At 47.9% G+C, this 14639-nt stretch overlaps 19 non-coding genes across 19 annotated transcripts; all 19 read right to left on the bottom strand.

The window, feature by feature from the left end:
- Positions 1–222: 222 nt before the first annotated feature.
- Positions 223–413, bottom strand: LOC148072836 (U2 spliceosomal RNA). Its single transcript, XR_015712658.1, has one exon. It is a non-coding gene; the product is annotated as a U2 spliceosomal RNA (small nuclear RNA).
- A 701-nt stretch (positions 414–1114) lies between these two features.
- Positions 1115–1279, bottom strand: LOC148072835 (U1 spliceosomal RNA). Its single transcript, XR_015712541.1, has one exon. It is a non-coding gene; the product is annotated as a U1 spliceosomal RNA (small nuclear RNA).
- Positions 1280–1736: 457 nt separating this feature from the next.
- Positions 1737–1927, bottom strand: LOC148072834 (U2 spliceosomal RNA). The gene has a single exon (XR_015712657.1). It is a non-coding gene; the product is annotated as a U2 spliceosomal RNA (small nuclear RNA).
- A 718-nt stretch (positions 1928–2645) lies between these two features.
- LOC148072833 (U1 spliceosomal RNA) lies at positions 2646–2810 on the bottom strand. Its single transcript, XR_015712179.1, has one exon. It is a non-coding gene; the product is annotated as a U1 spliceosomal RNA (small nuclear RNA).
- Positions 2811–3267: 457 nt separating this feature from the next.
- LOC148072832 (U2 spliceosomal RNA) lies at positions 3268–3458 on the bottom strand. The gene has a single exon (XR_015712656.1). It is a non-coding gene; the product is annotated as a U2 spliceosomal RNA (small nuclear RNA).
- Positions 3459–4176: 718 nt separating this feature from the next.
- On the bottom strand, positions 4177–4341 carry LOC148072831 (U1 spliceosomal RNA). The gene has a single exon (XR_015712168.1). It is a non-coding gene; the product is annotated as a U1 spliceosomal RNA (small nuclear RNA).
- Positions 4342–4810: 469 nt separating this feature from the next.
- On the bottom strand, positions 4811–4993 carry LOC148072830 (U2 spliceosomal RNA). Its single transcript, XR_015712273.1, has one exon. It is a non-coding gene; the product is annotated as a U2 spliceosomal RNA (small nuclear RNA).
- Positions 4994–5711: 718 nt separating this feature from the next.
- LOC148072829 (U1 spliceosomal RNA) lies at positions 5712–5876 on the bottom strand. Its single transcript, XR_015712157.1, has one exon. It is a non-coding gene; the product is annotated as a U1 spliceosomal RNA (small nuclear RNA).
- Positions 5877–6345: 469 nt separating this feature from the next.
- LOC148072828 (U2 spliceosomal RNA) lies at positions 6346–6536 on the bottom strand. Its single transcript, XR_015712655.1, has one exon. It is a non-coding gene; the product is annotated as a U2 spliceosomal RNA (small nuclear RNA).
- Positions 6537–7237: 701 nt separating this feature from the next.
- On the bottom strand, positions 7238–7402 carry LOC148072827 (U1 spliceosomal RNA). The gene has a single exon (XR_015712146.1). It is a non-coding gene; the product is annotated as a U1 spliceosomal RNA (small nuclear RNA).
- Positions 7403–7859: 457 nt separating this feature from the next.
- Positions 7860–8050, bottom strand: LOC148072826 (U2 spliceosomal RNA). The gene has a single exon (XR_015712654.1). It is a non-coding gene; the product is annotated as a U2 spliceosomal RNA (small nuclear RNA).
- Positions 8051–8734: 684 nt separating this feature from the next.
- On the bottom strand, positions 8735–8899 carry LOC148072825 (U1 spliceosomal RNA). Its single transcript, XR_015712135.1, has one exon. It is a non-coding gene; the product is annotated as a U1 spliceosomal RNA (small nuclear RNA).
- A 469-nt stretch (positions 8900–9368) lies between these two features.
- On the bottom strand, positions 9369–9559 carry LOC148072824 (U2 spliceosomal RNA). Its single transcript, XR_015712652.1, has one exon. It is a non-coding gene; the product is annotated as a U2 spliceosomal RNA (small nuclear RNA).
- A 718-nt stretch (positions 9560–10277) lies between these two features.
- LOC148072823 (U1 spliceosomal RNA) lies at positions 10278–10442 on the bottom strand. The gene has a single exon (XR_015712776.1). It is a non-coding gene; the product is annotated as a U1 spliceosomal RNA (small nuclear RNA).
- Positions 10443–10911: 469 nt separating this feature from the next.
- On the bottom strand, positions 10912–11102 carry LOC148072822 (U2 spliceosomal RNA). The gene has a single exon (XR_015712651.1). It is a non-coding gene; the product is annotated as a U2 spliceosomal RNA (small nuclear RNA).
- A 684-nt stretch (positions 11103–11786) lies between these two features.
- LOC148072821 (U1 spliceosomal RNA) lies at positions 11787–11951 on the bottom strand. The gene has a single exon (XR_015712765.1). It is a non-coding gene; the product is annotated as a U1 spliceosomal RNA (small nuclear RNA).
- Positions 11952–12420: 469 nt separating this feature from the next.
- On the bottom strand, positions 12421–12611 carry LOC148072820 (U2 spliceosomal RNA). Its single transcript, XR_015712650.1, has one exon. It is a non-coding gene; the product is annotated as a U2 spliceosomal RNA (small nuclear RNA).
- Positions 12612–13329: 718 nt separating this feature from the next.
- LOC148072819 (U1 spliceosomal RNA) lies at positions 13330–13494 on the bottom strand. The gene has a single exon (XR_015712754.1). It is a non-coding gene; the product is annotated as a U1 spliceosomal RNA (small nuclear RNA).
- Positions 13495–13963: 469 nt separating this feature from the next.
- Positions 13964–14154, bottom strand: LOC148072818 (U2 spliceosomal RNA). The gene has a single exon (XR_015712649.1). It is a non-coding gene; the product is annotated as a U2 spliceosomal RNA (small nuclear RNA).
- Positions 14155–14639: the final 485 nt, after the last annotated feature.

Raw genomic sequence — 14639 nt, 5'->3', positions numbered from 1 at the left:
AGTAAGGAACCATATAGGGTAAGGAACAAGGCAGAGTAAGGAGCAACACTATGAAAGGAACCAGACAGAGTAAGGAACCATACAGGGTAAGGAGCCATACAGAGAAGGGAACCAGGAAGGGTAAGGAACGAAATACCCCCATCCTTCTCCTCACTTGAACACTCCACATCAATTGGGAAAGGCCTTGGCCAACCGCTTGAGGGGTTTGTACACTTAATTTTAGGTTTTTGCACTGTTCCCAGAGATAATGCAATACCGGGTCAATGCGCAGAGAGGGTGGAGCAAGCCCCTGGCCCTTCTCCCATGTCCAAAAATCAATTTAATATATGGTCTCCATATAGGAGACGTATCAGATATTAAACTGATAAGAACAGATACTACACTTGATCTTAGCCAAAAGGCCGAGAAGCGATGGCAACCATGTGCATGACCTTTTAGAGGGGCTTGAAAGGTCAACGAGAGCCACTTACGGGGCCACAAAGGGTAAAGAACCAGAAAAGGTAGGGAGCCACATAGGGTAAGGAACCACACAGGGTAAGGAACCACACAGGGTAAGGAGCCACACAAAGAAAGGAACCTGACAAAGTAAGGAGCCACACAGAGTAAGTAACCAGACAGAGTAAGGAACAACACAGAGTAAGGAACCAGACAGAGTAAGGAGCAACACAGAGTAAGGAGCAACACAGGGTAAGGAACAACACAGAGTAAGGAGCCACACAGAGTAAGGAGCCACACAGAGTAAGGGACAAGACAGAGTAAGGAGCAACACAGAGTAAGGAGCCACACAGGGTAAGGAACAACACAGAGTAAGGAGCCAAACAGGGTAAGGAGCCATACAGAGAAAGGAACCAGGCAGGGTAAGGAACCAGATCTCCTTCTCCTCACTGGAATGCTCCACATCAATTGGGAAAGGCCTGGGCCAACAGTTTGAGATCAGTCCAGTGCTAAGAAGGTCGACAAAGGTCATTCACTGAGAGCGCGATTTTAACTTGATCCCAGAAGGTGATTCCAACCTACCCGGCAACTTGTTAAACCCTACAGACAAGGACAAGCCTCGGCTGAGTGTTCCACACGAGCTTGCATCAAACTAAAGCATTCTTTAACAAGTGATGAACGGGGGAGAGCGCGAACGCAGTCCCCCACTACCAGAAATTATGCAGTCGAGATTCCCACATTTGGGGAATTCGCAAAGGTCAGCATGACCTAGAGTGCAATGGCCGGGCCTCGCCTTGGGTGAACCACCTTCCTGATCATGGTGTCTCCCCTGCCAGGTAAGTAAGAATTGTAGAGCTCATAGACTTGATGGCCTGGAAATAATCCCTTGTTCTTACTCATGGTGGGGAGTAATGAGCCACACAGGGTAAGGAACAAGGCAGAGTAAGGAGCCACACAGAGTAAGAACCCAGACCTAGTAAGGAGAGCAACACTATGAAAGGAACCAGACAGATTAAGGAACCATATAGGGTAAGGAACAAGGCAGAGTAAGGAGCCACACTATGAAAGGAACCAGACAGAGTAAGGAACCATATAGGGTAAGGAACAAGGCAGAGTAAGGAGCAACACTATGAAAGGAACCAGACAGAGTAAGGAACCATACAGGGTAAGGAGCCATACAGAGAAGGGTAAGGAACGAAATACCCCCATCCTTCTCCTCACTTGAACACTCCACATCAATTGGGAAAGGCCTTGGCCAACCGCTTGAGGGGTTTGTACACTTAATTTCCATACAACTTTTAGGTTTTTGCACTGTTCCCAGAGATAATGCAATACCGGGTCAATGCGCAGAGAGGGTGGAGCAAGCCCCTGGCCCTTCTCCCATGTCCAAAAATCAATTTAATATATGGTCTCCATATAGGAGACGTATCAGATATTAAACTGATAAGAACAGATACTACACTTGATCTTAGCCAAAAGGCCGAGAAGCGATGGCAACCATGTGCATGACCTTTTAGAGGGGCTCGAAAGGTCAACGAGAGCCACTTACGGGGCCACAAAGGGTAAAGAACCAGAAAAGGTAGGGAGCCACATAGGGTAAGGAACCACACAGGGTAAGGAACCACACAGGGTAAGGAGCCACACAAAGAAAGGAACCTGACAAAGTAAGGAGCCACACAGAGTAAGTAACCAGACAGAGTAAGGAACAACACAGAGTAAGGAACCAGACAGAGTAAGGAGCAACATAGAGTAAGGAGCAACACAGGGTAAGGAACAACACAGAGTAAGGAGCCACACAGAGTAAGGAGCCACACAGAGTAAGGGACAAGACAGAGTAAGGAGCAACACAGAGTAAGGAGCCACACAGGGTAAGGAACAACACAGAGTAAGGAGCCAAACAGGTTAAGGAACCAGACAGGGTAAGGAGCCATACAGAGAAAGGAACCAGGCAGGGTAAGGAACCAGATTTCCTTCTCCTCACTGGAATGCTCCACATCAATTGGGAAAGGCCTGGGCCAACAGTTTGAGATCAGTCCAGTGCTAAGAAGGTCGACAAAGGTCATTCACTGAGAGCGCGATTTTAACTTGATCCCAGAAGGTGATTCCAACCTACCCGGCAACTTGTTAAACCCTACAGACAAGGACAAGCCTCGGCTGAGTGTTCCACACGAGCTTGCATCAAACTAAAGCATTCTTTAACAAGTGATGAACGGGGGAGAGCGCGAACGCAGTCCCCCACTACCAGAAATTATGCAGTCGAGATTCCCACATTTGGGGAATTCGCAAAGGTCAGCATGACCTAGAGTGCAATGGCCGGGCCTCGCCTTGGGTGAACCACCTTCCTGATCATGGTGTCTCCCCTGCCAGGTAAGTATGAATTGTAGAGCTCATAGACTTGATGGCCTGGAAATAATCCCTTGTTCTTACTCATGGTGGGGAGTAATGAGCCACACAGGGTAAGGAACAAGGCAGAGTAAGGAGCCACACAGAGTAAGAACCCAGACCTAGTAAGGAGAGCAACACTATGAAAGGAACCAGACAGATTAAGGAACCATATAGGGTAAGGAACAAGGCAGAGTAAGGAGCCACACTATGAAAGGAACCAGACAGAGTAAGGAACCATATAGGGTAAGGAACAAGGCAGAGTAAGGAGCAACACTATGAAAGGAACCAGACAGAGTAAGGAACCATACAGGGTAAGGAGCCATACAGAGAAGGGTAAGGAACGAAATACCCCCATCCTTCTCCTCACTTGAACACTCCACATCAATTGGGAAAGGCCTTGGCCAACCGCTTGAGGGGTTTGTACACTTAATTTCCATACAACTTTTAGGTTTTTGCACTGTTCCCAGAGATAATGCAATACCGGGTCAATGCGCAGAGAGGGTGGAGCAAGCCCCTGGCCCTTCTCCCATGTCCAAAAATCAATTTAATATATGGTCTCCATATAGGAGACGTATCAGATATTAAACTGATAAGAACAGATACTACACTTGATCTTAGCCAAAAGGCCGAGAAGCGATGGCAACCATGTGCATGACCTTTTAGAGGGGCTCGAAAGGTCAACGAGAGCCACTTACGGGGCCACAAAGGGTAAAGAACCAGAAAAGGTAGGGAGCCACATAGGGTAAGGAACCACACAGGGTAAGGAACCACACAGGGTAAGGAGCCACACAAAGAAAGGAACCTGACAAAGTAAGGAGCCACACAGAGTAAGTAACCAGACAGAGTAAGGAACAACACAGAGTAAGGAACCAGACAGAGTAAGGAGCAACATAGAGTAAGGAGCAACACAGGGTAAGGAACAACACAGAGTAAGGAGCCACACAGAGTAAGGAGCCACACAGAGTAAGGGACAAGACAGAGTAAGGAGCAACACAGAGTAAGGAGCCACACAGGGTAAGGAACAACACAGAGTAAGGAGCCAAACAGGTTAAGGAACCAGACAGGGTAAGGAGCCATACAGAGAAAGGAACCAGGCAGGGTAAGGAACCAGATTTCCTTCTCCTCACTGGAATGCTCCACATCAATTGGGAAAGGCCTGGGCCAACAGTTTGAGATCAGTCCAGTGCTAAGAAGGTCGACAAAGGTCATTCACTGAGAGCGCGATTTTAACTTGATCCCAGAAGGTGATTCCAACCTACCCGGCAACTTGTTAAACCCTACAGACAAGGACAAGCCTCGGCTGAGTGTTCCACACGAGCTTGCATCAAACTAAAGCATTCTTTAACAAGTGATGAACGGGGGAGAGCGCGAACGCAGTCCCCCACTACCAGAAATTATGCAGTCGAGATTCCCACATTTGGGGAATTCGCAAAGGTCAGCATGACCTAGAGTGCAATGGCCGGGCCTCGCCTTGGGTGAACCACCTTCCTGATCATGGTGTCTCCCCTGCCAGGTAAGTATGAATTGTAGAGCTCATAGACTTGATGGCCTGGAAATAATCCCTTGTTCTTACTCATGGTGGGGAGTAATGAGCCACACAGGGTAAGGAACAAGGCAGAGTAAGGAGCCACACAGAGTAAGAACCCAGACCTAGTAAGGAGAGCAACACTATGAAAGGAACCAGACAGATTAAGGAACCATATAGGGTAAGGAACAAGGCAGAGTAAGGAGCCACACTATGAAAGGAACCAGACAGAGTAAGGAACCATATAGGGTAAGGAACAAGGCAGAGTAAGGAGCAACACTATGAAAGGAACCAGACAGAGTAAGGAACCATACAGGGTAAGGAGCCATACAGAGAAGGGAACCAGGAAGGGTAAGGAACGAAATACCCCCATCCTTCTCCTCACTTGAACACTCCACATCAATTGGGAAAGGCCTTGGCCAACCGCTTGAGGGGTTTGTACACTTAATTTCCATACAACTTTTAGGTTTTTGCACTGTTCCCAGAGATAATGCAATACCGGGTCAATGCGCAGAGAGGGACCCCTGGCCCTTCTCCCATGTCCAAAAATCAATTTAATATATGGTCTCCATATAGGAGACGTATCAGATATTAAACTGATAAGAACAGATACTACACTTGATCTTAGCCAAAAGGCCGAGAAGCGATGGCAACCATGTGCATGACCTTTTAGAGGGGCTCGAAAGGTCAACGAGAGCCACTTACGGGGCCACAAAGGGTAAAGAACCAGAAAAGGTAGGGAGCCACATAGGGTAAGGAACCACACAGGGTAAGGAACCACACAGGGTAAGGAGCCACACAAAGAAAGGAACCTGACAAAGTAAGGAGCCACACAGAGTAAGTAACCAGACAGAGTAAGGAACAACACAGAGTAAGGAACCAGACAGAGTAAGGAGCAACATAGAGTAAGGAGCAACACAGGGTAAGGAACAACACAGAGTAAGGAGCCACACAGAGTAAGGAGCCACACAGAGTAAGGGACAAGACAGAGTAAGGAGCAACACAGAGTAAGGAGCCACACAGGGTAAGGAACAACACAGAGTAAGGAGCCAAACAGGTTAAGGAACCAGACAGGGTAAGGAGCCATACAGAGAAAGGAACCAGGCAGGGTAAGGAACCAGATTTCCTTCTCCTCACTGGAATGCTCCACATCAATTGGGAAAGGCCTGGGCCAACAGTTTGAGATCAGTCCAGTGCTAAGAAGGTCGACAAAGGTCATTCACTGAGAGCGCGATTTTAACTTGATCCCAGAAGGTGATTCCAACCTACCCGGCAACTTGTTAAACCCTACAGACAAGGACAAGCCTCGGCTGAGTGTTCCACACGAGCTTGCATCAAACTAAAGCATTCTTTAACAAGTGATGAACGGGGGAGAGCGCGAACGCAGTCCCCCACTACCAGAAATTATGCAGTCGAGATTCCCACATTTGGGGAATTCGCAAAGGTCAGCATGACCTAGAGTGCAATGGCCGGGCCTCGCCTTGGGTGAACCACCTTCCTGATCATGGTGTCTCCCCTGCCAGGTAAGTATGAATTGTAGAGCTCATAGACTTTATGGCCTGGAAATAATCCCTTGTTCTTACTCATGGTGGGGAGTAATGAGCCACACAGGGTAAGGAACAAGGCAGAGTAAGGAGCCACACAGAGTAAGAACCCAGACCTAGTAAGGAGAGCAACACTATGAAAGGAACCAGACAGATTAAGGAACCATATAGGGTAAGGAACAAGGCAGAGTAAGGAGCCACACTATGAAAGGAACCAGACAGAGTAAGGAACCATATAGGGTAAGGAACAAGGCAGAGTAAGGAGCAACACTATGAAAGGAACCAGACAGAGTAAGGAACCATACAGGGTAAGGAGCCATACAGAGAAGGGAACCAGGAAGGGTAAGGAACGAAATACCCCCATCCTTCTCCTCACTTGAACACTCCACATCAATTGGGAAAGGCCTTGGCCAACCGCTTGAGGGGTTTGTACACTTAATTTCCATACAACTTTTAGGTTTTTGCACTGTTCCCAGAGATAATGCAATACCGGGTCAATGCGCAGAGAGGGTGGAGCAAGCCCCTGGCCCTTCTCCCATGTCCAAAAATCAATTTAATATATGGTCTCCATATAGGAGACGTATCAGATATTAAACTGATAAGAACAGATACTACACTTGATCTTAGCCAAAAGGCCGAGAAGCGATGGCAACCATGTGCATGACCTTTTAGAGGGGCTCGAAAGGTCAACGAGAGCCACTTACGGGGCCACAAAGGGTAAAGAACCAGAAAAGGTAGGGAGCCACATAGGGTAAGGAACCACACAGGGTAAGGAACCACACAGGGTAAGGAGCCACACAAAGAAAGGAACCTGACAAAGTAAGGAGCCACACAGAGTAAGTAACCAGACAGAGTAAGGAACAACACAGAGTAAGGAACCAGACAGAGTAAGGAGCAACACAGAGTAAGGAGCAACACAGGGTAAGGAACAACACAGAGTAAGGAGCCACACAGAGTAAGGAGCCACACAGAGTAAGGGACAAGACAGAGTAAGGAGCAACACAGAGTAAGGAGCCACACAGGGTAAGGAACAACACAGAGTAAGGAGCCAAACAGGGTAAGGAGCCATACAGAGAAAGGAACCAGGCAGGGTAAGGAACCAGATTTCCTTCTCCTCACTGGAATGCTCCACATCAATTGGGAAAGGCCTGGGCCAACAGTTTGAGATCAGTCCAGTGCTAAGAAGGTCGACAAAGGTCATTCACTGAGAGCGCGATTTTAACTTGATCCCAGAAGGTGATTCCAACCTACCCGGCAACTTGTTAAACCCTACAGACAAGGACAAGCCTCGGCTGAGTGTTCCACACGAGCTTGCATCAAACTAAAGCATTCTTTAACAAGTGATGAACGGGGGAGAGCGCGAACGCAGTCCCCCACTACCAGAAATTATGCAGTCGAGATTCCCACATTTGGGGAATTCGCAAAGGTCAGCATGACCTAGAGTGCAATGGCCGGGCCTCGCCTTGGGTGAACCACCTTCCTGATCATGGTGTCTCCCCTGCCAGGTAAGTATGAATTGTAGAGCTCATAGACTTGATGGCCTGGAAATAATCCCTTGTTCTTACTCATGGTGGGGAATAATGAGCCACACAGGGTAAGGAACAAGGCAGAGTAAGGAGCCACACAGAGTAAGAACCCAGACCTAGTAAGGAGAGCAACACTATGAAAGGAACCAGACAGATTAAGGAACCATATAGGGTAAGGAACAAGGCAGAGTAAGGAGCCACACTATGAAAGGAACCAGACAGAGTAAGGAACCATATAGGGTAAGGAACAAGGCAGAGTAAGGAGCAACACTATGAAAGGAACCAGACAGAGTAAGGAACCATACAGGGTAAGGAGCCATACAGAGAAGGGAACCAGGAAGGGTAAGGAACGAAATACCCCCATCCTTCTCCTCACTTGAACACTCCACATCAATTGGGAAAGGCCTTGGCCAACCGCTTGAGGGGTTTGTACACTTAATTTTAGGTTTTTGCACTGTTCCCAGAGATAATGCAATACCGGGTCAATGCGCAGAGAGGGTGGAGCAAGCCCCTGGCCCTTCTCCCATGTCCAAAAATCAATTTAATATATGGTCTCCATATAGGAGACGTATCAGATATTAAACTGATAAGAACAGATACTACACTTGATCTTAGCCAAAAGGCCGAGAAGCGATGGCAACCATGTGCATGACCTTTTAGAGGGGCTCGAAAGGTCAACGAGAGCCACTTACGGGGCCACAAAGGGTAAAGAACCAGAAAAGGTAGGGAGCCACATAGGGTAAGGAACCACACAGGGTAAGGAACCACACAGGGTAAGGAGCCACACAAAGAAAGGAACCTGACAAAGTAAGGAGCCACACAGAGTAAGTAACCAGACAGAGTAAGGAACAACACAGAGTAAGGAACCAGACAGAGTAAGGAGCAACACAGAGTAAGGAGCAACACAGGGTAAGGAACAACACAGAGTAAGGAGCCACACAGAGTAAGGAGCCACACAGAGTAAGGGACAAGACAGAGTAAGGAGCCACACAGGGTAAGGAACAACACAGAGTAAGGAGCCAAACAGGGTAAGGAGCCATACAGAGAAAGGAACCAGGCAGGGTAAGGAACCAGATCTCCTTCTCCTCACTGGAATGCTCCACATCAATTGGGAAAGGCCTGGGCCAACAGTTTGAGATCAGTCCAGTGCTAAGAAGGTCGACAAAGGTCATTCACTGAGAGCGCGATTTTAACTTGATCCCAGAAGGTGATTCCAACCTACCCGGCAACTTGTTAAACCCTACAGACAAGGACAAGCCTCGGCTGAGTGTTCCACACGAGCTTGCATCAAACTAAAGCATTCTTTAACAAGTGATGAACGGGGGAGAGCGCGAACGCAGTCCCCCACTACCAGAAATTATGCAGTCGAGATTCCCACATTTGGGGAATTCGCAAAGGTCAGCATGACCTAGAGTGCAATGGCCGGGCCTCGCCTTGGGTGAACCACCTTCCTGATCATGGTGTCTCCCCTGCCAGGTAAGTATGAATTGTAGAGCTCATAGACTTGATGGCCTGGAAATAATCCCTTGTTCTTACTCATGGTGGGGAGTAATGAGCCACACAGGGTAAGGAACAAGGCAGAGTAAGGAGCCACACAGAGTAAGAACCCAGACCTAGTAAGGAGAGCAACACTATGAAAGGAACCAGACAGATTAAGGAACCATATAGGGTAAGGAACAAGGCAGAGTAAGGAGCCACACTATGAAAGGAACCAGACAGAGTAAGGAACCATATAGGGTAAGGAACAAGGCAGAGTAAGGAGCAACACTATGAAAGGAACCAGACAGAGTAAGGAACCATACAGGGTAAGGAGCCATACAGAGAAGGGAACCAGGAAGGGTAAGGAACGAAATACCCCCATCCTTCTCCTCACTTGAACACTCCACATCAATTGGGAAAGGCCTTGGCCAACCGCTTGAGGGGTTTGTACACTTAATTTCCATACAACTTTTAGGTTTTTGCACTGTTCCCAGAGATAATGCAATACCGGGTCAATGCGCAGAGAGGGTGGAGCAAGCCCCTGGCCCTTCTCCCATGTCCAAAAATCAATTTAATATATGGTCTCCATATAGGAGACGTATCAGATATTAAACTGATAAGAACAGATACTACACTTGATCTTAGCCAAAAGGCCGAGAAGCGATGGCAACCATGTGCATGACCTTTTAGAGGGGCTCGAAAGGTCAACGAGAGCCACTTACGGGGCCACAAAGGGTAAAGAACCAGAAAAGGTAGGGAGCCACATAGGGTAAGGAACCACACAGGGTAAGGAACCACACAGGGTAAGGAGCCACACAAAGAAAGGAACCTGACAAAGTAAGGAGCCACACAGAGTAAGTAACCAGACAGAGTAAGGAACAACACAGAGTAAGGAACCAGACAGAGTAAGGAGCAACATAGAGTAAGGAGCAACACAGGGTAAGGAACAACACAGAGTAAGGAGCCACACAGAGTAAGGAGCCACACAGAGTAAGGGACAAGACAGAGTAAGGAGCAACACAGAGTAAGGAGCCACACAGGGTAAGGAACAACACAGAGTAAGGAGCCAAACAGGTTAAGGAACCAGACAGGGTAAGGAGCCATACAGAGAAAGGAACCAGGCAGGGTAAGGAACCAGATTTCCTTCTCCTCACTGGAATGCTCCACATCAATTGGGAAAGGCCTGGGCCAACAGTTTGAGATCAGTCCAGTGCTAAGAAGGTCGACAAAGGTCATTCACTGAGAGCGCGATTTTAACTTGATCCCAGAAGGTGATTCCAACCTACCCGGCAACTTGTTAAACCCTACAGACAAGGACAAGCCTCGGCTGAGTGTTCCACACGAGCTTGCATCAAACTAAAGCATTCTTTAACAAGTGATGAACGGGGGAGAGCGCGAACGCAGTCCCCCACTACCAGAAATTATGCAGTCGAGATTCCCACATTTGGGGAATTCGCAAAGGTCAGCATGACCTAGAGTGCAATGGCCGGGCCTCGCCTTGGGTGAACCACCTTCCTGATCATGGTGTCTCCCCTGCCAGGTAAGTATGAATTGTAGAGCTCATAGACTTGATGGCCTGGAAATAATCCCTTGTTCTTACTCATGGTGGGGAGTAATGAGCCACACAGGGTAAGGAACAAGGCAGAGTAAGGAGCCACACAGAGTAAGAACCCAGACCTAGTAAGGAGAGCAACACTATGAAAGGAACCAGACAGATTAAGGAACCATATAGGGTAAGGAACAAGGCAGAGTAAGGAGCCACACTATGAAAGGAACCAGACAGAGTAAGGAACCATATAGGGTAAGGAACAAGGCAGAGTAAGGAGCAACACTTTGAAAGGAACCAGACAGAGTAAGGAACCATACAGGGTAAGGAGCCATACAGAGAAGGGAACCAGGAAGGGTAAGGAACGAAATACCCCCATCCTTCTCCTCACTTGAACACTCCACATCAATTGGGAAAGGCCTTGGCCAACCGCTTGAGGGGTTTGTACACTTAATTTCCATACAACTTTTAGGTTTTTGCACTGTTCCCAGAGATAATGCAATACCGGGTCAATGCGCAGAGAGGGTGGAGCAAGCCCCTGGCCCTTCTCCCATGTCCAAAAATCAATTTAATATATGGTCTCCATATAGGAGACGTATCAGATATTAAACTGATAAGAACAGATACTACACTTGATCTTAGCCAAAAGGCCGAGAAGCGATGGCAACCATGTGCATGACCTTTTAGAGGGGCTCGAAAGGTCAACGAGAGCCACTTACGGGGCCACAAAGGGTAAAGAACCAGAAAAGGTAGGGAGCCACATAGGGTAAGGAACCACACAGGGTAAGGAACCACACAGGGTAAGGAGCCACACAAAGAAAGGAACCTGACAAAGTAAGGAGCCACACAGAGTAAGTAACCAGACAGAGTAAGGAACAACACAGAGTAAGGAACCAGACAGAGTAAGGAGCAACACAGAGTAAGGAGCAACACAGGGTAAGGAACAACACAGAGTAAGGAGCCACACAGAGTAAGGAGCCACACAGAGTAAGGGACAAGACAGAGTAAGGAGCAACACAGGGTAAGGAACAACACAGAGTAAGGAGCCAAACAGGGTAAGGAGCCATACAGAGAAAGGAACCAGGCAGGGTAAGGAACCAGATCTCCTTCTCCTCACTGGAATGCTCCACATCAATTGGGAAAGGCCTGGGCCAACAGTTTGAGATCAGTCCAGTGCTAAGAAGGTCGACAAAGGTCATTCACTGAGAGCGCGATTTTAACTTGATCCCAGAAGGTGATTCCAACCTACCCGGCAACTTGTTAAACCCTACAGACAAGGACAAGCCTCGGCTGAGTGTTCCACACGAGCTTGCATCAAACTAAAGCATTCTTTAACAAGTGATGAACGGGGGAGAGCGCGAACGCAGTCCCCCACTACCAGAAATTATGCAGTCGAGATTCCCACATTTGGGGAATTCGCAAAGGTCAGCATGACCTAGAGTGCAATGGCCGGGCCTCGCCTTGGGTGAACCACCTTCCTGATCATGGTGTCTCCCCTGCCAGGTAAGTATGAATTGTAGAGCTCATAGACTTGATGGCCTGGAAATAATCCCTTGTTCTTACTCATGGTGGGGAGTAATGAGCCACACAGGGTAAGGAACAAGGCAGAGTAAGGAGCCACACAGAGTAAGAACCCAGACCTAGTAAGGAGAGCAACACTATGAAAGGAACCAGACAGATTAAGGAACCATATAGGGTAAGGAACAAGGCAGAGTAAGGAGCCACACTATGAAAGGAACCAGACAGAGTAAGGAACCATATAGGGTAAGGAACAAGGCAGAGTAAGGAGCAACACTATGAAAGGAACCAGACAGAGTAAGGAACCATACAGGGTAAGGAGCCATACAGAGAAGGGAACCAGGAAGGGTAAGGAACGAAATACCCCCATCCTTCTCCTCACTTGAACACTCCACATCAATTGGGAAAGGCCTTGGCCAACCGCTTGAGGGGTTTGTACACTTAATTTCCATACAACTTTTAGGTTTTTGCACTGTTCCCAGAGATAATGCAATACCGGGTCAATGCGCAGAGAGGGTGGAGCAAGCCCCTGGCCCTTCTCCCATGTCCAAAAATCAATTTAATATATGGTCTCCATATAGGAGACGTATCAGATATTAAACTGATAAGAACAGATACTACACTTGATCTTAGCCAAAAGGCCGAGAAGCGATGGCAACCATGTGCATGACCTTTTAGAGGGGCTCGAAAGGTCAACGAGAGCCACTTACGGGGCCACAAAGGGTAAAGAACCAGAAAAGGTAGGGAGCCACATAGGGTAAGGAACCACACAGGGTAAGGAACCACACAGGGTAAGGAGCCACACAAAGAAAGGAACCTGACAAAGTAAGGAGCCACACAGAGTAAGTAACCAGACAGAGTAAGGAACAACACAGAGTAAGGAACCAGACAGAGTAAGGAGCAACATAGAGTAAGGAGCAACACAGGGTAAGGAACAACACAGAGTAAGGAGCCACACAGAGTAAGGAGCCACACAGAGTAAGGGACAAGACAGAGTAAGGAGCAACACAGAGTAAGGAGCCACACAGGGTAAGGAACAACACAGAGTAAGGAGCCAAACAGGTTAAGGAACCAGACAGGGTAAGGAGCCATACAGAGAAAGGAACCAGGCAGGGTAAGGAACCAGATTTCCTTCTCCTCACTGGAATGCTCCACATCAATTGGGAAAGGCCTGGGCCAACAGTTTGAGATCAGTCCAGTGCTAAGAAGGTCGACAAAGGTCATTCACTGAGAGCGCGATTTTAACTTGATCCCAGAAGGTGATTCCAACCTACCCGGCAACTTGTTAAACCCTACAGACAAGGACAAGCCTCGGCTGAGTGTTCCACACGAGCTTGCATCAAACTAAAGCATTCTTTAACAAGTGATGAACGGGGGAGAGCGCGAACGCAGTCCCCCACTACCAGAAATTATGCAGTCGAGATTCCCACATTTGGGGAATTCGCAAAGGTCAGCATGACCTAGAGTGCAATGGCCGGGCCTCGCCTTGGGTGAACCACCTTCCTGATCATGGTGTCTCCCCTGCCAGGTAAGTATGAATTGTAGAGCTCATAGACTTGATGGCCTGGAAATAATCCCTTGTTCTTACTCATGGTGGGGAGTAATGAGCCACACAGGGTAAGGAACAAGGCAGAGTAAGGAGCCACACAGAGTAAGAACCCAGACCTAGTAAGGAGAGCAACACTATGAAAGGAACCAGACAGATTAAGGAACCATATAGGGTAAGGAACAAGGCAGAGTAAGGAGCCACACTATGAAAGGAACCAGACAGAGTAAGGAACCATATAGGGTAAGGAACAAGGCAGAGTAAGGAGCAACACTATGAAAGGAACCAGACAGAGTAAGGAACCATACAGGGTAAGGAGCCATACAGAGAAGGGAACCAGGAAGGGTAAGGAACGAAATACCCCCATCCTTCTCCTCACTTGAACACTCCACATCAATTGGGAAAGGCCTTGGCCAACCGCTTGAGGGGTTTGTACACTTAATTTCCATACAACTTTTAGGTTTTTGCACTGTTCCCAGAGATAATGCAATACCGGGTCAATGCGCAGAGAGGGTGGAGCAAGCCCCTGGCCCTTCTCCCATGTCCAAAAATCAATTTAATATATGGTCTCCATATAGGAGACGTATCAGATATTAAACTGATAAGAACAGATACTACACTTGATCTTAGCCAAAAGGCCGAGAAGCGATGGCAACCATGTGCATGACCTTTTAGAGGGGCTCGAAAGGTCAACGAGAGCCACTTACGGGGCCACAAAGGGTAAAGAACCAGAAAAGGTAGGGAGCCACATAGGGTAAGGAACCACACAGGGTAAGGAACCACACAGGGTAAGGAGCCACACAAAGAAAGGAACCTGACAAAGTAAGGAGCCACACAGAGTAAGTAACCAGACAGAGTAAGGAACAACACAGAGTAAGGAACAACACAGAGTAAGGAACCAGACAGAGTAAGGAGCAACACAGAGTAAGGAGCAACACAGGGTAAGGAACAACACAGAGTAAGGAACCACACAGAGTAAGGGACAAGACAGAGTAAGGAGCAACACAGAGTAAGGAGCCACACAGGGTAAGGAACAACACAGAGTAAGGAGCCAAACAGGGTAAGGAGCCATACAGAGAAAGGAACCAGGCAGGGTAAGGAACCAGATCTCCTTCTCCTCACTGGAATGCTCCAC

The sequence above is a fragment of the Callionymus lyra genome, chromosome 8 (assembly GCF_982586985.1).
Source record: "Callionymus lyra chromosome 8, fCalLyr1.hap1.1, whole genome shotgun sequence".
In the NCBI taxonomy this organism is placed as follows: domain Eukaryota; kingdom Metazoa; phylum Chordata; class Actinopteri; order Syngnathiformes; family Callionymidae; genus Callionymus; species Callionymus lyra.
This window is presented reverse-complemented; position numbering and strand designations above follow the sequence as displayed.